This window comes from Uloborus diversus, chromosome 10 (assembly GCF_026930045.1).
Source record: "Uloborus diversus isolate 005 chromosome 10, Udiv.v.3.1, whole genome shotgun sequence".
NCBI lineage: Eukaryota > Metazoa > Arthropoda > Arachnida > Araneae > Uloboridae > Uloborus > Uloborus diversus.
Window position 1 is genome coordinate 104,307,274 of NC_072740.1, and position 24,230 is coordinate 104,331,503.

Below are 24,230 nucleotides of genomic sequence, written 5' to 3' on the forward strand. Positions count from 1 at the left end.
TACTGCATTGGTCCACTGTGTTAATTCGACTAACCAAATTTTACCCAAATGAAGTTCGAGTATGAACGGTTTGCTTATTAACGGGTATTTATATTCTCCTGTTTCTGTTTTATTTTCTAGATTGATACTTCGTTCATTTTATGTATTTAGAGCAAATTTTTATGGAATAAATGGACCTTGCTTCGCTTAAGTCTCCAATCTATATAATGCTGCGTCTTCCCACGTTGTGCGGTATATTTTTTAGATTTTTGTATGCGATGGCCCAAACTTCTGACGATGTTCTGCGAAATTAAAAACGCGCAATTCCATTTTACATCAAGAGACTTTCTATGCATTCCAAACTAAACCTGTAACATAGGTGCAATACATTTATCAAACATATTCACATCATGATTCTAGGTATAAGGTTGGATATTTACATTTCCATGAGGCTAATTGGCAAATTCAAACCCAAAATTCACGTCAAAATGATGCAAATTCAATAGGTTCATATTAGGAAAAGTCAAAAAGTTCCATTACTTTTAATTTGTCATTATTCGATTTATCAAACAACGGTCTATACGATGGACCAGCCAAACACCATCCGTCTTTCTTTGGTTAATCCAGATAGACAAAAATTAGTAAATATTTTAACTTTTTTTTCAAAAAAAAAAATCTACCGTAAATCGCTTTGTGGCGCAACATTATCGGCCGAAAAGTATCGAATTACGAAAAAAAAAAGAGAACTTTAAAGAAATCATGAATTAAACTGGATAACCTCGATTTTTTTCTGTTTACATTCTGTTACTTGATAAGCCAAAACCTTTAAATAAGCGTTTTAAGTGTGGTGACGGCCCCTAAAACGTTTTTCGTTAATAACTCATGTTCTACTGCACGGAATGCAATGAACTTTCGTACCCTGACTGCATTTAACTGTTTGATTGATGATTATGTAACATGATTATTGAAATGATTATGTAATAAAAAATATGGGTTCCCATTTTAAAATCAAGACTTTGTGCAAATTTTGCTTTGTCTATATTTTTTTTTCTATGACTGTACTGCGTGTCTCCCTTTACACTGCAATGCATCTATATTCGCAAACGTTAGTACTAGATACATATTTCCAGGTACTGAAATGGTCAAAATAAGATGCAGCGTTAAGATATTGCACGTTTGAAAAAGAAAAAAAATAACGAAAACATACTAAACGTAACTTTTTATGTAACTAGTGCGTCCGCTCATTCATGTTTAGGGGAATCACAAGCAAAAAAAAAAAAAAAAAAAACAATTCGAAAATTTAAAAAATGACTTTGGTATGACCAATACTCCTCGAGATATTCAAGTTTAAAATTCTAAGGGACCATACTAAAACCTAGATGGGAACATATGACCCTTCTAAACGAACCATGATTGAAGCAAAAAAAAAAATAAATAAATAAATAAATAAATAAATAAATAAATAAAAAATAAATAAATAAATGAAAATAAATAAATAAATAAATAAATAAATAAAATAATATATATATATATATATACATAATAGTATATATATTTATATTTTTATATTTTTCACTGCTATTGAGAAAAAAAAGAGGATGTTATGATACGTCTAAAAGCTCTTACAATTTAAAAGAAAAAAAAAATATTAATCTGCTATATAGTCCTAGAAAAAAAATAAAGTACAGTGTTATAAAGTATAAAACACTGCGTTTCAGAAGTTGGTGAATATTGATCTTACGTCTTTGGTCTCGAATTGTTTCTTGATGCATGTGATTTTCCTAAATATGCAAGGGCAGGCAAGATCTACACCTATAAAAATGTATGTTTGTGGGTGTGTTTGTTTGTGAGTGTGTGTTTATGTTCCACAAATGTACGGTTTTCTTCGAATTTCTTCCGAATTTGGTACAGAGGTTGAATGTTGCTCTGAAATTCATATAGATAGGCTTCTGGAGTTTTAAAAAGATTCAATGCGGTCTAAGTTTATATTTTGAGTTAAAAATTTGCTCTTTTCTGCACGAACATATCTTCGTATAAATATGAATATGGTGTAAATAAAAAACCTGTAAAAAAACTGCCTCAGATGCAGTTTCTTAAACGCTTAACTATAATCGTTAAATTTGGGAACTTTGATTCCAAGCAAACGAAAATGGTTAGCAACTTTTAACCACCAGGAAATGTTTTAAATACAATCAACATAAAAAAGTATCTTAAATGACAGCCCTTAATGGCTATTAGCGACTAGCGAGAAGTATGTCTGGCAAAAGAGTCGTATAGTAAAACTTGTCCATTCGTTTGTTGCCCACAGGTCTTATGTTAAGCGCTTTATTCAGGCGCGGAGTTAGCCCTCATCATATACAGGGTGATTATAATTAAAGTTCCATTTTCAAAACACCTGTAAAAATAAAACTACTGATCAGAATGACGTCAAACTTCAACGGAATATTATCTTGGAAGGGGGGAACTTGATGGCAGAAGTTTAATAAATAGTTGAAAATTTTAGCGATAGATGGCGCTGTAAGCATCATAATTTAATAGTGGAACGACTACAACTACAAATGAAAAATAAATCATAAAATACTACCTAAGGTGTAAACTATACGTTAAAACACCGTACTACGAGGGTATTGGTGTGATACTGTTAGTTAAGTAAGTCCATCCAACACGGAAAGGTCATATCACATCTGATGGGAAAAATCGGTTTTTAATTGTCCGAAGGCCGAATACCGCATAAAAAGCATCAGTAAAAATCAAATCGGTCTTTTATTTTCGTGAGACTGGCGCAAAAGATGTTCAATATAATGTACCCGTTTTCTGTAACAAGTTTAAATCGAGAAACAGCATGTTCTACGACTGATTGAAGTGTTTCCGGGGTCACGTTTAGAATGTGTTGCGCAATGCATGCCTTCAGCTCAGCAAAGTTTGCAATCGGAGCACTGACCACAACAGCTTTCAGATAGCCCCATATCCAGAAGCCACACGGGTTAAGATCAGGTGATCGGGACGGCCAGGTCTTTCATTGAGACAGTCATAGTGAACTTCTAAGATGCGGAATGAGGAAAAAAAAAACGTGTATTTGGCGTTTTTATAACAACTTCAATAAGCCGGGCGCATGACAAGTGTTTTGATTTACATATTCTGCCACTTGCAGCGCCATCTATTGCTAAAAATTCCAACTATTTATTTTTCTTTTGTCATACGTTTTCCCCCTTCTTCGATAATACTCCGTTGAAATTTGAGGTCATTCTGACCAGTGGTTTTATTTTTACAGCGTTTTGAAAGTAGAACTTTAATTATAATCACCCTGTAGATCAACCTCTGTAAGTTGACCACTAAAGTAGTGCACCACGAGTGGTTAAGTTACACAGGTTTCACTGTATATATAACAAATGGTTCAATTTTGCATTTCGAAAAATTGCGACATGCGAATTCCCAGAGATACATTGTGGCGACTCATTGATCTACTTAATTTGCATGTTCCACTTTACGTATAAGTTTCCAATTACAAAATCTGCAACTGTAAGGATATTATTATCAGTAATTTCCACATTAAACACTACAATTTAAGCGCATAATTATGCCCCTTTTTTTGGAAGACCGTAATAATTGTTATTCATGTTTTTAATCATTCGTAACAGAAACCGAACCATTATTTTATTTGATACATTCAGATTTTACTCTACACGACACCATTCCTTAAAGAAAAAACGAACTGATGTGTACATCACATGACTTCCTTTTACTCCAATTTAATGTCATTTCGCCATTATTGGCAATTTTAATGTCAATCAATTCTTTAATCTCTAAATATTACCAACAGAGGCCAAATTGAAACCAAATTTAAAGTTTAAAAAAATCACCAAATTCGTCGCCAAGTTGGTGACAAAACTTGGCGACCAAAAAACTGGCGCCAAGTGTCCGAGAAATTATAACACCACTTCAGTTCACATCGAAATTAACAATGATTACCCCCCAAAAAGGGGCAGAAGATCCCCTTAGGAGCATTCGAATGCAACCAAAAAGGAAGGTCCACAACTAGGCTCCACTTGGAGTCTACGTACCAAATTTCAAGTTTCAAGGACATACCGTTTTTGAGTTGTGCGAGATACATACGCCACATGCACACATACACACATAGATACGTACATAGTTACGTCACGAGAAAATTCGTTGTAATTAACTCGGGGGTCGTCAAAATGGATATTTCGAATGTCTGTATGTTCCTAGCCATATATCCACGTGTGGTCGGGTAGAAAACAAAACTCAACATTCATTTGGGGGTGAGAAAAGTGAAAATTAAGGCCGATTTTTGAGTGAAATTTTTTTCGCGAATACAATACTTCCTTTTTTCTTGTAAAAGGAAGTAAAAAGAGCATACTATTTCATAATATTGCTTTTATTTTTCCTTAATAGTTTTATAATGATCTATATAAGTATATAGGTCATGCCGTGGGTGCATAGCGAACTTGTAGGACGTAAAGTAGGCTAAACAAACAACACATAGCATGACAAACTTTTCAGAAATACTTCCCCTTCCATTTGCAATATTAAAATAGCGTGTAATGAAAATCATTTCAACGCGAATTAGTATTTGTGTATTTTAAAGCTGTTTTTGTCCAGTACAAGAGCTGACGTCATTGTTAAGTTGAAAATGATGTCAATATATGTATATCAATAGCAGACTGTCGTCATTTGTGCGCATGGTTTTTAAAAGGTCAAATTAATGTTTTAGATGATCTGATGTTTTGGCACCTCTACCACAAATGTATGATCATCAAATTGCAAAGGTAAGTAAAAGTCATCTATAAAACGATTTTGAGGAACTTCAACATTACATCTTTAGAGTATATTTACTGCAGCTTAAATTAATGTTCGGTTATGAGCAAAAATTATCAATTAACCTTTCATATAGCTATCGAAGAGTTAATATACCACTGCCTAAAACTGAGTAAGTTAAGATTTACCTGAAGAATTTGATTTTGAGATATTGTAAGACTGAACGAGACTATATTTTTTTCTCTTGCATTTCTATTTTATTAAATAAGTACAACATGTACCTTAATGATATAGTTTAAACTAATGCGCATTTGATGTCTCATCAAGTTCAAACGTATACCAATTAATCTGAGTAAAACCCATAATCGAGGGTTTTTTGCTGTTTTTTTAATGTAAAAATATAATATCTATCGTATAGTTTGAACGAAAAAAAAAGCTTATTCCACAATATCAGGAAAATAAATAAATAAATAAAAGAAAATAAATAAATAAATAAAATAAATCAGTAAAATAAATAAATAAAAATCTAAATAAGCTTAATAGTAGTTGTTTTTGCACACTAGGGAAAATTAGCAACTACTTTCAACTCTCGTTAACTCAAAGCTTTAAAACTCGAATATTCCTATACATCTAAGTTTTCATTTGGGTCTAAAACTGTCACGAAGGCCCATAACTCGAATTTCTAATTACTTGAAGGTTTTAGCCGGACCCTTAGGACTTTGAGTTTTTGAGAGTTGACTTCATTTAAATGTCCTTATTTGAATTAATCTAAATAATTATTGAAAAAATTAGTTTTAAAACGTTTAAGGTTTTAGTGGACAAACTGGAAAAATAAGCAATCTACTGTAATTCATTTCATTTGTAACTTTTGCTTTGGATATTATAAATTATGATTATTATACATTTTTCTTCAAAACACTTTTTATATTCTGCTTTATCACTTTTAAAATTTGTGTCGATAATTATTAAGTACAAAAAGAAAAATTAACAAAAGTTTGGGCATTGCATAAATGAAAATTTTGCCCTAAAAATTATTTTCTACAAAGAATTTGCTTTATATTTTGTTCTAGCAAAAATGTTTTCCACTATTTATTTGCCATTTTTTCTTTTGTTCGAAAACACACAAACACACACACACACATACACATATTTACACACTCACCGTAAAAAAAAGGAAAGGAGGAAGTATCCCAAAAAATTATAAAATAAATTTTTGAATATCCACATGTAATTATTTTTCTGTTTTAATTTGTTTCATGCAGTATTTAACATATCATGTTTTACCCAAAATCTGCATTACTTTATTGTTTTAGATCTCTAATAGATTTTGAGGGACTAAATTGTGTTATACAGTCAGACGAAGAAATTACACCATAAGCTGCATGTGAGTATTTTGTTTAATAGTCGAGTAATGCTACAAATATCGGTAGTTAAATGAACAAAAATTATGTTTTAAATAAGTATGTTAAAATCAATTACTTAAAAATTTGTTGGTAAAACTAAGCATGGTTTTTGAAAGTGGAGAGTGGAAATGAGCATTCTGATGAAAATGACAATAGCATCATGCAGTAAAATCTTATATATATATATATATATATATATATATATATATATATATATATATATATATCTATATATATATAAATCTCGTGTCACGATGTTTGTTCGGGGTAAACTCCGAAACTACTCAACCGATTTTTATCAAATTTCATACCTATGTGTCATTTGGTCCAACTTAAAAGATAGGATAGTTTTTATAATTTTTTATTGCAAATTCAATATTAATTATACAATAATAGATGAATCAATTGTTTAGTTGTAAAAAATTTTAATAGATGGCGGTGTAAGTTAATTAATCGATATAACTCTAACGTTGTATATTTTACTGCTAAAAACACTATGATAAAAAAAACGTTACTTATCGATTTCGTAGAACATTTCGGGATTTTACAGGTTTTTATTAACTTCTTGAGTAAAATCAACTATCTTTGTCAAAACGTTTCCTGAATTGCTACAAATTGCAGGGTTTCTCACTTATGTAAAAAAATATTTTTTCCTACCAGTATCAAGATTAACTAAACCTATTTAATAAATGTTTCGGTTTGTGTTCGATAACGGTTTGTCCAGATAAACGTTGCTCCCGGTGAAAGAGAAAAAATGTCTGGAGCACAAAGCTTTGAACGAGTTGCATTTGACCTACTCGCTTGGTAGTCTCTCTCTTAGCTTTGGCGAACATTGTAGTAACGCTATCAGCGCTTTCTTGGATGTGCAGGAGAGTGCCAAGCTTTTATATTAAGCTTACGTTTGGCGTCTCTGAAGGTGCCAGGCATATAACCGGTTTAAACCAAGAAAACTACCGAATTCTTGAAAAAGAATGCAGGATAATCTCTGGAAGGTTACTGAAGTTGAGCGGAAAACTTTTCTTCCTTTCTTTTTTTTAAAGACATATTTGATATTATAAGTTCTTGGCAAGATACGGTCGCAACAGAAAATTGCATTGTCAGGCATTGCTGCTAGATATTGTTTAGATGGTAGACGAACAGCAAATTTAGCTTTAAAGTTGCCTATTAGATATATAACAAGCCAAACGCAATGTGTAAAATTAAAGAAAAAACGCGGAATGGCTGTAGTGTTGCAAAAGAGTGCAATTATAATTTTGGGTAAGTGTACTATGGCCCATGAGCAAAAGCATTTATTTGAAGCAGAGAATAGGAGTATGCAAGATTTGAAAGGCAACGATAAACTTTTAGATGGTATTGTCTGAATACTGTCTGCGGACTTCCGGTAGACATTACCAGTTATTCCGATTAAATCAACGCATGTTTAAAACAATCGTTTTTATAGCGTAATGCCGATATAATGCGATTGACCGTAAACATGCAAGTACAAATGCACAATTATCTATTCGCTCAAGTATTTTCTAAGCAATTGCTGGGTATTGGAAACGGTGAAATTGAACTGTATCAAAATACACAGTACATCAAATAGCGGGACACAATTTCTGCTTTGCTGTTGAGATGAAAAGTGAACTAATTAAGAGCGTATTCCCGGATACATCAATTTTTTTAAAATCATAATTGCCTCTTTAATCGCGCTATTTGGGCAGCAAGAAACGTTTGTACAAACGCAATTAATTTTGAAATGCAACATTTGTTGCCCGGTAATTTGAAGTCATTTAAATCAATCGATGCAATTGTAAACGAGAACGAATCCGAAAAGTTTCCAACTGAACTTTAAATTCTCTGGAATTCCAGGAATGACACCACACAATCTCCAGCTGAAAATCTGTTCACCGATTAATCTTCTGCATAATTTAATTCCATCTAAATTTTGCAAATATACATGTATAGTTATCAAAAGCATCACCGGAAATGTTCTTGAAGTAACAATTTTCACGGGAAATTTTAAAGGAAAAACCCTTATATGTATTCGTGTAAGCAAAAGAAAGATTAACAAAAATATTGTGAATAAATTAGTACAAAGACAATTTTCAGTTTTAATAATTTCAAACAATCGAAACAATATTTTGAGATCAATGTTATCTACTTTATTTATAAAGTTGAATTTTTATAACTTATCAATTTATTTGGTATATTTTGTGAGAAGTCATTGATTAAAAACTGTAGTTAAAGCTTAGATGAATAAAATGTACATACAAAAATTTGTATTTTGGTTAATGCTTAAGTTCAACATTCCGGTACTTTACCTATCACTTTTAAGTTATTTTGCACGTTTGGCCGAAGTAAGTACTTACTAAATTTACTAAAGGTAAGTATGGTAAAGTAATGCTTTTACTATAGGAAATTTAGTTAATACTTACCAAATTTAAAAAGTTTCTACTTCGGCCAAACTCGAGCATTCTCAATTCCCTGTGATTTAAAATCAAATGATCTTTTTCCAACTTTGTTAAAAATATTAATTTAATCGTTTAAAAATAATGAACAAAAAATTATTTCCATTCTCAGCCACAGCAACGCGTGGCTGGGTCAGCTAGTATATATATATATATATATATATATATATATATATATATATATATATATATATATATATATATATATATATATATATATATATATATATATATATATATATACATATATATATATATATATATATATATATATATATATATATATATATATTTTTTTTTTTTTTTTTGGTTTTTTACAAAAAGCATAAGCAAATTGCTTACTCTAAGAATAAAATAATAACCCATGTTCTTTATCTACCTAAGTTACTCAGGGACAAACTTAAAATAATAAATATTTAAATATTATAGTTGGGCAAGTCGATGAGTAGTATTGTTTTGTACTTTGAATAACTTACGGTTTACTTACACACAACGCCTACTTAACAATTTTATATAAACCTATTAAATCAATTTCAACTTAACTTTAATTATATGTATCTTAGATAATATACAAATAATAAATAAACAAATAGTCCTCACTGCTTTCTTTGTAGAAGTTCATCTGCGCAGTTTAAATCTGAATGTTTTTAAAATTTATATAAGGATAGAAACTTATTAACTTGCTATTTTTTGAATTCCAGACAAAGGAACTGATGTATTTTGCATACCAATTGAATGCATTCATAAAATACTTTCTTGAATGTTATTAAAAACACTTTTTATAATATATTTTACATATTTTATTAAAAAAATAGAGTATTTTTATAAAAAGTTTTATAATATTTTTATAAACTTTTATAATATTTCACAATATTTTCATAAAATGCAGTTAGAATAAAAAGGAACAATGCTTGGTATTTTGCGTATACGTAGAGTAAGTCGGGGTATCTTACCCCGTCAGATAAGTTGCCCCAGTAACTGTGTTTCACGGTTTCAGAAACAGGGTGAACCCTTGTCGAAATTTTTTAGAGTATAAAGAAGTTTTATGCATACAAAACAGCCATTTTTAGTGAATTTTCAGAGGTAATCACAGCGTTATAGCAAAATGAAAGATTAGGGCGACACTTTTTAACGCTTGATATAAGTTAGTACTTTTAAGAACTTTTGTTAAAGTAACTAGCGTTTTAATATTCTGTTAAATTAAATGTTTATACTGTAATAGAACTTCGTAAAGAAGGTTCTTATCATTGATTGCAGCAAAATTGGCTTGCTGTTTAAACAAGAGGTGGTGGGGCGATTTACCTTGACAAAAAGGTAATTTGCCAAACCTGATTACAGCGTATTTGCCCCACTGAAGAATCGACAAGGTAATGTGCCCCACATTGAATATTATTTACGTGCGTTGATATAATTTCGAGAATTACATTTATTTATTTTCTTTTGCCTGAAAACTATGAGATCGCGATCGTGTCTGCATTAGGAAGTTTTTATTTTTAAATGTAAAAAAAGAATTATTTGAGGATATTTAGTTACAACATTGAGAAAAAAAAAAGCTTACAAAATGTTTGAAAAACTGAAAACTAAGACAAAAATTTTTCTGGGGATTGGAGAATTCTTTCCTGGGGTTGTATACATTTTTATCTGTTTCATGAAACACAACATTCGGGTTACTTAATTGCTAAAAATGTTGCTTCAAATCATCGGTGTTCTCCAACCTGTGAGTCGCAACCCATTGTCAGGATTAGATACAAGGGGAGGATCATCGGGACATGATCCCCACCCCCCTAAATCGTCGACAATATTATCCGTCCACATTGTGTTCAAACACTTAACGAATCAAATGTAAACGAATTCAATAATCAATTTTTTTAGTGAATATTCAAAATATTACTTCTTTTTATTGTTGATAAAATTAATTACTTTCGTTTTTTCTCCATCAAGATATTTCTGGCCGATTTTATACTTTTTATTGACGCCCTTATATTTCATAATTGTTTTTGCACCTAAAACCGTAGGGCGGTTTGCGGGGAACCAGTGGGTCGCAACATTATTCTTACTTTTCAGATGTATGAACAGTAAGCTTCAAAGTTGATATAGTATAGACGGGAACTAGAGAGCAGCGTGTAATTTGAATTTACGAGCACAGTATTTTCAATTCATTTATCATCCTTATAATGAACAAGTATTAGTAACGTAACATTAAGAATTGCGAGTGAGGTCAATATTTGACTCCATTGCGCGTTAATACACATCACAAGATCAGATTAAGCGTTTCATCATCTATTCATAAATGATAGCCATAGATCTTAGCAAGGAGTATAAAAATTTAAAGGACGTTTACAAAAACGTAGGGGTAGCTCCAGATGCTTAAGTTCGAAGGAATGATACATAAGAGTTTGATATCTGGTTAATAAATATTAGTGGTAGATAATAGACATCATATTTAAATTGGTATTATTTGTGTAATAAGGCACAATGAAGTCGCTAAAGCATTCGTGGACTGCATTCTTGTCTTTGCCATGTGATAAATATTAAGAGACCTCGTAATTCCGAGTTAATGTGATTCGGGATATTATACGTCGCCTGTCTTTCTGTACACTCAGTTTAAAAACTTTTACAAAAGAAAAAAAAATAGCATCATTTTCATTTTCCATTGCGTCGATGCCACTTGCAGATGATTTTATTTCTGAAAATGTATTATTTAAATTTGTTTCTAAGAAGATGTCATTTTTTTTTATTTTATCAGCAGCTAATTGTGTTATGTAACTTTTAGCAACTTTACTGAAATTTGATTTTGTATAGCTCGCGTTTAACACAAATGCATAATAAATGTTTAAAATCCGGAACTACGCAAAATAATTTTGAAAATGTCGAAATATGTTGAAAATCACAGTAGTTTTTTTTTTCTAATATCTAAATTTATAATATGTTACAAACATTATAGCACATGAATAAAATGCATTAAGAATTTTTTTTTTTTTTGCAAAAAATAGCAGTTTTAACGTTGCACGTATTATGATTCTTATTGATTTGCATTCATTTAGTTAACTGTTAGTACTTTTTGCTTGTTATACGAAGTTTGGTAATGTTACCTTAAGTGGGGCATTTAACCTGATGTAGTGAGGCGAATTGTCTAACTGTGAAGGTAATATGCCCCAAGTCGTAATTTTGTTTTTTTGCAATAAAAAATTTAATTCGCAGTTTTTTGTCATAATAAATTTTATACATTATGTGGACCTATGTTAAAAGAGTCCGAAGGAATTATTTTTTAATTTTCGTTGTTGTACTTTTTTAAATAAAGTGTCTGCTTAGAAGGGGCAAGATTGCCGGATTAACTCTATAATTTTATTTATTTACTACGCACAAATAGCAAATAAATAAATAAAAGATAAAATAAGCGAAAAGCTAGCTAAACAAAAAATAATGGATAAATAAAATATTTTAGTATTTCAATAGCAGTATATTAGTAGTTTTTCGAAATTCCTTATACTGAATGTTTTTTGAAAACCTAGAGAAAAAATACATATCCGTCAACCATAACTGATCTGTCCTTCATTACATTTTCCATAGTATTTTAATAAGGAACTACGTACAAAACGGATATAGGAGGAGGGTCAGGGGAGGGGGAGGTCATGAATCCTCCCCCTTCCCAAAAATCGTCGGCACTATTATTAACCCAGATTGTGTTCAAACAACTTATGAACAAAATGTAAACGATTGCAGTAATCCTTTTAATTCACTAAAAAAATTAATAAGTAAACATCTGAAATACTAATACTGCTTTTCATTACTTGTAAAATTTAATTAGTAACGTTTTAGCCCTATTAGGTGCATTAGTCCTGGACGATTTGATGCTTTTGTTAACACCGAAACAGTTTAACCCCTATAAAATAGTAGTCTGTATCCGCCCCTGACTGTGTAATGCATTAGGGACATTCCACGAAAAAAGCAATCGCACATGACGGTTTATAATTTTCATTAAAAAGTAATAATTTTAAAGGAAAATGACGAAATTTTTTGCGAATGAAATTGCAAATAAGTTTGTAATTTTATAAGCAAAAACTTTTGTTCACTAATATTTTAAAGTATTTTTTAATGGAATATATGAGGCGTTACGTGTGGGACAAAATGATCGTTTTCCGCGTAATGGCCCATTAGCCTCAGAGAGCAAATGCTGAGGTAGTTAGAGATATAATCACTACTCTTCAGAACTTATCATTAAGAAGTAAAATAGATACGAACACATTTTGCAGTTTGATGCTTTTATCGAAAAAACAATCAGAAACGAAGTAAATATAAAATACCATGAAAAACTAAACAGGAAAAAATTATGAGGTAGTAATTCGTTTTTAAATTCAAACTGAATTGAAGATCCAGGAAAAGACGTTTCACTCGGCTTAAAATTAAATGTAGAAAGCACTTGTTTAAATTGGACATTTTGGTATATTTTGAAAAAACATATACTGGTTCAAGATCGCATACTTTTTACTACACTGTAAAAAAACTGCAAAACGTTACTAATTATTTCCCAGAAACGTTGCGAGATTTCACGGATTTTCATCGTTTTCTCCTTAAAATCAAGTATTATTGCGAAAAAAATTTCCTTGCGACACGAATCCAGTTACACGAATTACGTTACACGAATGCAGAATCCTCACTACAGTAAAAAATATTTTTCGCTACCAGTTTAGAGATTAACTGATTGTATTTTTTAAGTGTTACGTCTTTAGCTTCAATTAGGTTTGGTTAGGTTGATTAAGTTCTCAAGTCAATGGGAACAAGTACGATTCCACGTAGTTGCACCTTCGGAAAACAGGAGCTGTCAAGCAAGCGTGAATGCTTGGTTCTTACTGGCTATTTTGCTTTGGGTGCAGTGGTGCTTCAGCACCTTTCCCAAGAATTCTGGCAGAGTCTAACCAATTACATAAAACCTACCGAATTTCAAGCGAAGGTTCTAGACTGGCTTTAACCGTTGATAGCTCTATTATCTTCAGAAAGATTCGAGGATAATTTCAGGAAGGTTACTTACTTGGAACGGAAAACTTTCCTGGTTTTTGCAAGATATGTTACTGGCAGAAATTTGGCATATCAGCTGTCCACTGTTTTCCAGGAACCTTTCTGAATCGTTTTTGCAGTGTACAGATCCTAACAAAAGGTAGCGTGAAGAAAAATCAGTGTAGAATTATAAGGGGGAAATACTGGCCAAACTTGGGTTAGCACATTTTCCAGTAATATTTTCAGCAGTTTTGTTTTACAGTTTTGACAGAAAATCTATTTGTTTTTACTGTTATGTATATAGCAATTTTGCTTTGTGAATTTCACATCAAATCCAAAAGATTTTGCACTATACTTTTTGCTGTCAGCGTACGAAAACTCTATGTATATTTTTTACTTTCCTTTATTAGCTGACTCGTGCGGAATTCAGCAATGTGCTTCAAATTGTTTTGTGTGGTACGCAAATCTTTAAAAATTTGAAAGAAAGCACACTACAGTGTAAAAAAATTCCGAAACGTTACTGAGTGTTTCCGAGTTACGTTTCGGGATTTTAATGGTTTTTACCCACTTCCTGGAAAAATCAAGTATCCGTGTCAAAAAGTTTCCTGAATTGCTACACGTCGCACGAATGCAGACTTTTCACTGTTGTCAAAATATTTTTAGCTCCCAGTTTAAAGATTAACTGAACGTATTTATAAAGTGCATCGACTTCAGATCCATTACGGCCCGTCCATGCTAATTAAGCTTCTGAAGGGAGCGAATAAGTGTGGACTACTTTGCTTTGCAAGAATTGCTGGCGGGTAAAAGTCTCGTCATTTACTTGCAATTCTGGCTTAACTTTGGCCATGTTTCCCATAATACTCATGGAACTACCTTGGTAAATCAGGAAGATGCCGAGCTATTATATTGTACATTCCTAAGTTTAATCTAAAATTTCAGAGACACGACTGGTTTCTAACGGGAAGATTTCTGAATTTTTCAGGAAGCTTCCGGGATAATTTCAGGAAGGTTACTGAACTTTAGCAGAAAACGTTCCTGGTTTTTGCAAGTTCTGTTACTGGCAGAAATTAGGCACATCAGCTGCCCATTATTTTCCTGGAACGTTTCTGAATCGTTTTTACAGTGTATTACGAATAGAAAAACGTTAACGGATGTTGGCACAAAATAAGGGATGTTATTTGAAGAAATCAGTAACAAAACCTCGTTAAATACCATGTTGGTAGTGATAGTATGATAATTATGAGCAATTTCTCTTCGACTTAAGAATTTTCTAAACTAAATACACATAAGTGTAGTCATTAGGAGATGTTTTGCATTTTGATTTTAGTATGATACAAAAATCTAAAAGGTAAGCCCGAAATGCAATGCAAAATAACAACTTTTAGAAACACGAAGTAATATTTTCTGACTGCACTACTTGAGTTCAAAACAAATTAGTCCGAATTGAACCTCAGTAATAATTCCTTTAAATAAATGTTGAAGCTTATATATTCTGTGACTCTGAATGGTTTGCAATGTCTATACATTGTCCATTTTCCACGAGAACGCACTTCGCCACGCCTTCTTGAACGCAAAGTTCAATTTTAAGGGGGGGGGGGGGGGATCCGTAAACACATCATCGTTCTTGTAAATGAGACAACCATAACTTTGGTGTACATTTTAACGTGTAAAAAAATCAGTGTCCTTTACATAACTTGCTTTACTTGTCTGTTGCTAATTTCATTATTTTTACATTTTTAAAACTGCTGCTTTTACGACAAAAAGCAATGATCCGAATATGCCTACTGCCGAAAACAGAAAAATGGAATCTTCCGATACCACGTGAATAAGGCGGAGTCAAGTGCCTTCTCGTGGAAAACGAACAATACCTCAACCTCTGCAGCCTCAAACAAATGTAAAGCATTTGACGGTTCTTAAACTGCCATGCTGACTATTTTTTCTTTCACAAGTTTCTCTCCAACAGTAACTTCTAAACTAACCTTTAACCACGCTGTCACTTTTTCCATCCAGCAGTTATTTTTCGATAAAATAACCTTTACTCACTCTACTATTTCGTAAGCAAGGCAATGGAAGTTGTTGTTTCATACATAAAAATAAAATATTGCGAAACATAAACTGGTAGCAAAGACAAAATATTAGTTTTAAAAACTAGCATGCATATATGTATACATATATGTGAAACATATGCAGGTCTGTATAATTTATAACATATGTCTCCGTACGAAGGCATCTTTCATACAGTGGAGGAATATTTCAAATAGTTACAATGGTTCTGGAGATTATCCGGAACGTATGAACAGACGAAATGCGCACTATCCTTAAATATTATTTCTGTAGCCTGTTTTTGGTTTCGATTTCTTTGATTCACACCTTATTTTAAAGCTTATCGTGCAGGCTACTGACGAAAAATAGACCCACGGACTAAAAATCGTTTTTTTTTTTCAGCCAAAAAACCTGTTTTAAAGAACTAAAATGAGGTTTTCGGTTAAATTTATAATTTTAACTTGCACTAGGATCGACAGAGCTGAATAGCTTGATCGGCAGAGCGTTCGACTGCTAACCAGGAGAATGAGTCGTCGGACCCCCGTCCGGACAATCAGCATCCAAAAATTAGAGAAATATCGCGCATTACAGACACACTTATTAAAATGAATAACAAATATGAGGCAATAGAATAAATTAGAAGAAAACGCTCCTTGCTGATATGAAAACTTAATGCAACATGATGCTAAATTACTTCTGAATAGTAAGGCTTTTTTTTTTTCTTGTTTGTTTATTTTTAAAGCTTTGACTCCAGTAAGAAAATTAAAGCATAATGTAAGCGAAAATATAAGTATTGGGTTTAAGATTTCAGACTAAAGTGAAATTGTTTTTGCTCAGAAAAAAAATAATAAATCGTATATTGAAATATAGATCCCTTCTAATGAGTTTTTGACCCTTTGTACAGCTAAAATTTTTTTCCCCTCAAATTGAAATTACGCTTTTCATTTAAGACTAAGAGTATTTTTTAGAATACGAAGTAAAACATTAAAATTACTAACAACTTAATGGGTAAAATATATTTTTTTTCTTCTTTCGGCAAAAAACAAATAGCCTAGCACAGTTTTACTACATTCGAATAGCTACGCTTAAAAAAGAACTTAGTTCAAATTATTTTGTACTTTAACCGTGCGGTTAAGCAGCCTGCGATAACAAATTGTAAAAATTTTCAAAAATAAAAACACTTATCTTCAATATCTTATCTTATATATTATTTATGTGGATTGTTTTTCTGTCAGTATGTAAAATCTTACTTATCTCTTGAAAAAATCCCCCCCCTCATTTTAAAACTTATCAGGCTTATAATGACAAAAATAGACTTACGGTCTAAAAATCAAGTTTTAGGAAACGCCGCTTGCTGTTGCAAAACCTTGATGCAGCCTGCAGTTCTTATGCAAATTATTTTTTTTTAAGCGAAGTTCTATTAAAATTTTCCAATTTTTTTGCTTCGCTTTCGGCAAGAAAAAAAATTAAAATTAACCTGTGTACGTGTTTTTTTTTTTTTTTAATAAAGCTTAAAAGCACTGGACTTAGTTGTTCGGTTAAATTGATAAGTTTTTTTCGGTAGAGCGTTCGATTATAAACTATCTGAACTTCGCGCAATCTCGGGCTGTCCGACATAATAGCAAAATTACATTAATATTACGCATTACATGTACTCATAACATCCAACAGATAACACACGTAATAAAATAAATGCAGTGGGAATACTACTTGGTGTTTCGACTCCTTTATGCAGGCTACAGTTATCATTCAGATAAGTTGTCTGTTAATCGAAGGGTGTTCTTCCTTTTTTTTAAAGCATTGACTCCGCCCAGACCCCTAATCATAATATAAGCATAAAAAAGTATTAGATTTACCTCAAGGGAATCCTTTTTGTGCAGATAAACATTTTCATTGTATGCTGAAATGTAGATTTTTCTAATAGCAGTGTTCGACCTTTTGTACTAATGAAAAAATACTACGCCAAATGGAAACTACGAGTTTAACCCAGTAAACCTTTAATTATTTATTCACGCGAATACGATATAAAACTTATATTATCAACTTCATTAGTAAAAAATCATTACACTTAAAAAACGGTCTCAGGTCAACTGGTTTTGGTTTTGAATTTTAAGTGTTCGATTAAAAGAAAAAAACATGTGCGTGCTTTTAAGCCGTAACGGTTAAAGCAGCCTGCTATGGGAAATTGTTCAATATCAAAAAATAAAAATACTTATTTTCAATCTAATTTATTACTTCTCTATGATGTTTGTTTCAACTGCTACGTGAGATGTTCTACATTCTTTAATCCAATTCCCTGTTTTACGAATTGTTTTAAAACGTATTATGCTTGCTAATGAAGAAACACATAGACGCATGATCTTATTTTTTTCGGCAAAAAGCTATTTTGCTGTGTTTTATTACGCATTCCTTCAATGAATAGCATTCGAAAAGGAAGGCGCCATTGCTAGGTTTGTTGGAGTGTCGTGCTGCTAATCAGAATGGGGCCAGTTCGAATCCGTGCCAATAAATATATCTTTAATGTTTCTTTTTTTTCGCGTTAGATGCTCACATAGGCAGGACTGTATTTGCCACAATCTGTTTTTTCACATGCAAAATTACTGCTTTTTTACGAGTCAATCAGCCACACTTTAAATGATATTTATGTTTGCATTGAAAATACGTACAACTAAAAAGTGAGCGATGATCAAATTATCACAACGTAGTATTTAACGAGGTTTTGTTATTGATGTCTTCAAATTACATGCCTTCACTTGTGCGCTTACTTTTTTCCGCTTACTTTTTTTGTTTCTTCTTCATAAAGTTCTTTTTTTTTAATTTTTAAAGAGCGAAATGCCTTATGAAACGATTCGATGCACAGTGTGGAGTTCCGCACGAGTCAACTAGTCTTTTTGTAATATTAGTATAGAGAAGTTCATAGATCATGCTTTGACAATATTTGTGGATTAACACTCGATAGATAGATTGACAATCAAAACGTAATATGTCCCAAATATTCAGGCCATAGTATGCACATTTACGAAATAATGAATCATTCCAAGTCAAGTGAAATGACTTAGGATCAAAAAGTCATGTAATCTTTAGTTCTGGAGAGCTTTTGAACTCTTCACTCGACTTTTCGCTTACAAAGCGAACGTAATCTTTGTAAGCAAAAAATAATTTACAGGAACTAAACTATCACTGCGCCAACCAGTAAAGTTTATATCTATGCTTCCATAAATAGCTTTGTTATGAACGTTTACGATGGAGGGAAGAAAGGATTATACTCTTGCAAGGAAGCTCGATTGCGTTGTCGAGTTTGATAAATCATTTTAAAAAAAAAACCTAGAAAAAAATTCTGAATTTTGACGCGATTTATCATAATTGCTTATCTGTTAAGAAAAGTTTTGTTTAATATTTGGAAAGATTTGGAGTACTCATGTACAGTCATAGAAAAAAAAAAACGTAACACTCGTTCCTATGCGAAGACTATTGACACTAGAGATACGTGTAAGATGTTATTTTTTCAGGAATAATGTGTTCTACATAATTAGATTAGTAAATTGTCGTTCCGGGGTCGTCTTCATATTAAAACGAGCATCAACTTGAAAGTTTTGTAAGAGAACCCCCCTTTTTTATCACATATTTGTGATCAGCATCCTTGTTAAACTTTGTATACAAAATTTTGTTGAATTTGATCCAGCCGTTACTTCAGAATTGAGTTTTGAAAAATCTCTCTCGTAATGTTAAAACGTATTTTGATATATTTACACAGAACACATAAACTAGATTAGGTAAGGCAAAGATGGTTTTTATATCAAAATATGAATCGACCCAATAATAAAAACATCATTTACAACAGGTAAACTGTAAATTTAGATTTTTTAACATAAATTATGATAATGTTTTTTGAAAAAAAAATGATCTGAAACCATATTAAATTTTAATAGAAAAGCAATCTAGAAGAGCTTTTTGTGGGAATCCAAAATATGAGCTCAGCATATTCAGTAGTTTTCATGCTATGCTTAAAAATACATTTTTCCCAGTTAAGGGAACCGTATACATTTCTCAAACTGAAATTATGAAAGTTGGTTTCTTCGGACAAAAAGAACAAAATTGTTCAAGAAAATAAGCAAACCAGTTTTTAAGTGGTTTTTCTACATACAGTTGCGTCAATGAATTTTTTTAATGTATAAATTTATTCGCTGTCTCCGCAGAAGAACAACACATTATTGCAATTGTCCGTTTTATTTGGATATCGTTTAAAAGCCAATACTTAAGTAATGCGAAATATTATTTCATTGTCTAATAAAGGAATATTTAACAGAACATTTTAAATTAAAACAGTACTTAACATACTTTTGTTTATTTTCTGCGATTAGCCACTGCAGTATATTAATTTGTAAAATAATAACTCTGAACAAAAAATTAACATACACAACATTTTTACAAACCTTGCATTAAAACCTCATCGTCTTGCTAGTCATGTTGCAATAGGCAGTGTAGAATGGCTCTTCTCAGTTATAATTTGCTACAAGGAAAAATTATTGCCCTGTCTAAATCAAGAAGAAGCACTCGAAAAATAGCCAACAGTGTGAAATGTCTCCTTTAACAGTATCCAGATGGGTCAGTAGGCAATATTTGCTCTCAGATCAATTTGCTGATTTCTATGAAATATTTTTTTCTAATATTTTTGAATACTTTTCAATGTGTTAAGATTTACGGAATGTTAAGATCTAAGTCAGTCGCCAGAGTGGCAGAAGCGGGCCGCATTGACTTCGTCAAAGATTTTACACAACATTAATTTAGATGTAAGATTAAGTAGAGTTTTTGTCTATTTTTAATTAATAATTAAAGACTATTTTTCCATTTACTTTTTCTGACATTACCCCAACACTTCACATTAAAAATGTTCTCGCAAGCCAAAGATAAAATTTCAAAATATTTTCTTTTTTTTCCTAAAAAACATGGAAAAACATGGAAAAGGAAAGAAAGATATAATAAAAAATTGTTATCCACTGCTGGATTCTTATTTCATTACATGCATGTTTTTCAGAAATCAATTTCTGAATATTCGGCTCCAACTTTGAGACATTAGAACTAATGTGATTTCTGATCTTTTACTTCAAGCAACCAACGGGGGCCACATGGACCAACCAGCTTCGCGGACCAAATGAAACCAGCGTATTTACTGCGATATCCTGGAGGTCCGGTGATCCCATCCGAGGAATGCTTTGTTACATCCTAAACAATGGTTATAACCAGGGTTGCCAGTTTTAAGAACAGTAAATACGGGGCAGGCTTCTAGGAATGAAAAAAGGGGGGAAGAGATTTTTGAGATAGAGTGCAATTACTGGTTATGGTGTATTTTTAAGGGGTGATAAACAACCATGTTTTTACGGCTTTCGGAAGATTCCTCTTAGTATTTTTATGGTAGAGTACACTTTTAGAGGAACTCTGTCTCAGAGAATAAAGCAAGCAATAGAACGATGTTCAGTATGCCGATTGAAGTTGATAGGAACAGGTGCTGATTAGTTTTTTTTTTACTTGCGTTTACTATAAGAGAAACGGTGTAATCGAAAAAAAAATTGCTAAATGTGACTACTTTATCTGAAAAAGTAATGCAGTCGTGTAGCAAAACTTGTTTTGTAATGCCACACCTGCCAGTGGGGAAATCTGAATGAATAAGCCTCATGGTCTGCCGCCAAAACAAAAGCATTCAAATTAAATCAAAATGCCACATGATTTTTCTTATTGCTCTTTATTTCACATAATCTAAAATACGGGATTTCAGCCGTCTCGTATGGAAGTTCCCCGGGGCACGAGAAAATTTTTCAAAAGCCGAGACGTCTGAAAACCCTGAATTTAACAGCCCTGAACTAGAACACAACAGTTCTAGGAAACAGATGTTATGTCATTGAAGCTCAGAGTGCCAACCAACTGGTCGATAAAGGAAATTTACACTCATGTTTGTGAAAAATGCAACACCAAGAAGGAATTGTGCAAATGAACTGAAATTCACAGGAAATTCGCAGGATAAGATATGCAGGATAAGATATGCAAGAATTACACAGACTTTGCGCATGCGTGGACCGAGTTTCGCCGTCTGAACTGCGACGTAGACTCTGTATATAAAGGGCTGTGAAGGATAGATCCCTTTTCGATAAGTCCTCCATGTTGTCGCAATTTTCACAAACAAAAGCTTACTTCAACAGCGAGAAGACGTGAATTATACAGCAGGTAAATGTACGTTACTTAACAGTTGGTTCGCACTCTCAGTTTCAGTGATATGACTTCTGACTCCATCACGATTAGTTTAGATTCCAGACTGCTTAGTCCAGAGGAGGGTATATTGCGTGAAGTTTTAATAAAGGGGCGCCAACCTACTGCCTGATACAGTAGAAAATGTTTGTTTGCAAGTATATGGTGTGCAGAACAAAATCAAATAAAGCTATGCTTTGTTTGCAAGTGCAAACTTACAAAATCTGAGAAATAACAAGAAGTCTGATTTTGGTTAACCTTGGTAAAAGCTAAAATAACTTTCGTCTTTTTAAATTATGGGTTGGATCCACCACGCATCTCGTTACTGGAAACAGCATTGGAAAATTACTTACCTTAATTGATTTTATAAGCCATTATAAGTAACTAAAACCGTCGATTGTGTTATGCTTTTTTAATAATACCACGAATTGTGATTTTTTGCATCAAATCTAGATTTGAAAGAAATTCTCGTTTTTTGATAACAATAAAACCGCTAGAAAAACTTATGTGTTTGTCCACTGTGTTAATTCACTGTTCCCAAATAAAGGTCGAGTGTGAAGGGTTTGCTGTTAACGGGTTTTTATATTTTCTTGTCTTCTGTTTAATTTTTTTAAACGATACTTTGTTCATTTTATGTATTTAAAGTCAATTTTCAAAGAATAAATGCATCTTGCTTCGCTCGAGTCACCAATCTATTTAATGCTACGTGTTCCCACGTTGTGCGTTGGGGTGGTTTATTTCTTGTATTTTTGTATGCGATGTCCTAAACTTCCAATGTCAGCAAAATTAAAAATGCAAATTCCGTTTTACATCAAAAGACCTTCTATTCATTCCAGTATTTTTCCAGTAACTTAGGTGCAATACATTTATCAAACACATTTACATCATTTTTCTAGGTATAAGGTTCAATATTTACATTTCTATGAGGCTGAATGATTAAATAAGAAATCCAGTAGGTTGTTATTATAAAAAGTAAATAAGTTCCACTGCTTTCAATTTGTCATTACTCGATTTATTAAACAACGATTTATGCGAGGGACCAGTCAGACCCCATCCGTTTTTCTAAAATCAAACCAGATAGACAAAAATCAGTTAATATTTTAACTGTTTTTCAAAAAAAAAAAAAAGAGTTTTCGACCTTCAATCGAAAAAAAAAGAGTTCTTTAAGAAGAAAATCATAAATTGAGATGGATAATATCGATCTTTTCGTTGTTTACATTCCGTTACTTGATAAGCTGTGACCTTGAACGTGGCATTTAACATATGGTGATGCTCTCTACATTGTTTTTCGCTAATAACTTTTGCTTCGCTTCACGAAATGCAATGAACTATTGTACCCAGGTTGCATTTTACTGTCTAAACATAATTATGTAGCAAAACATAGGTGTTTCTATTCAAAAATCAAGACTTCATGCTAGTTTTACTTTATATCTGTTCCCTTATCAAAATTTTACCTACGTAATTTTAAAGAAAACTTTAAACCACGTTGGATGACTCATTTCTTTCCTTTCTAGCATATTCAGTGGCCGAATAATTAAAAGTGTTTCGTGTTTTTTTTCTGTGAGTGTACATGAGTATTAAGGTTTTTATTTTTAAAAAATAATGGTAAGAATGTGCAGTAACTTGTATAAACAATCTCTAGAACGCTTTAGTTACTCAGGCGAGTCTTCGTTCGAGCTTTTAAAACAGATTTTTGCACCAGAATTCGTCAAACTGACAAATAATTCGACAGTACGCAAGAGAAAAATGCGCTTACCTTAAAAAGAGAAGTACATATTTAATGTCTGTTATAATTCTAGCATTAAAAAAAAGTTTCTTACTAAAGATGTGCAAAAGACAGCATTACTCATCTGTCATACCTTCGTAGTACCCAAGTGTAGATTCGGGCAGATTCCTTTCATATGGAGGAAAAAAAGCATATCTATTTATTAAACACAAAGATTTCCTATGGCATACAAATTCAGAAAAAAACTAGCAATTAATTAAGTATTTCAAAGTTTAATGCTGTCGCAAGCTCAAATTTGTTAACAAAAAAAAAAAAAAACTGATTTCTTTTTTTCACGACATTGGGCTCAAAACAACTATTTTGTGTGCAATATACATTGACGAAAAAGAAAATTTCAACATCAAGAGAAAATTATTGTAAAGCAATGAGATTTGGACAATGCATTTCTCCAGTTAACATGTTTAACTGATTAAATTTTCAAGATCATAGATTATTTAAGATGACGAAAATGCATTTCAAATGTAAAATGCTGTTACATTAATAAACCGGTGTAACCTCCACAATTTTGATTGCAAACGTTCATGCACTGTGTCATACACGTGCCGAATGTCACTTGTG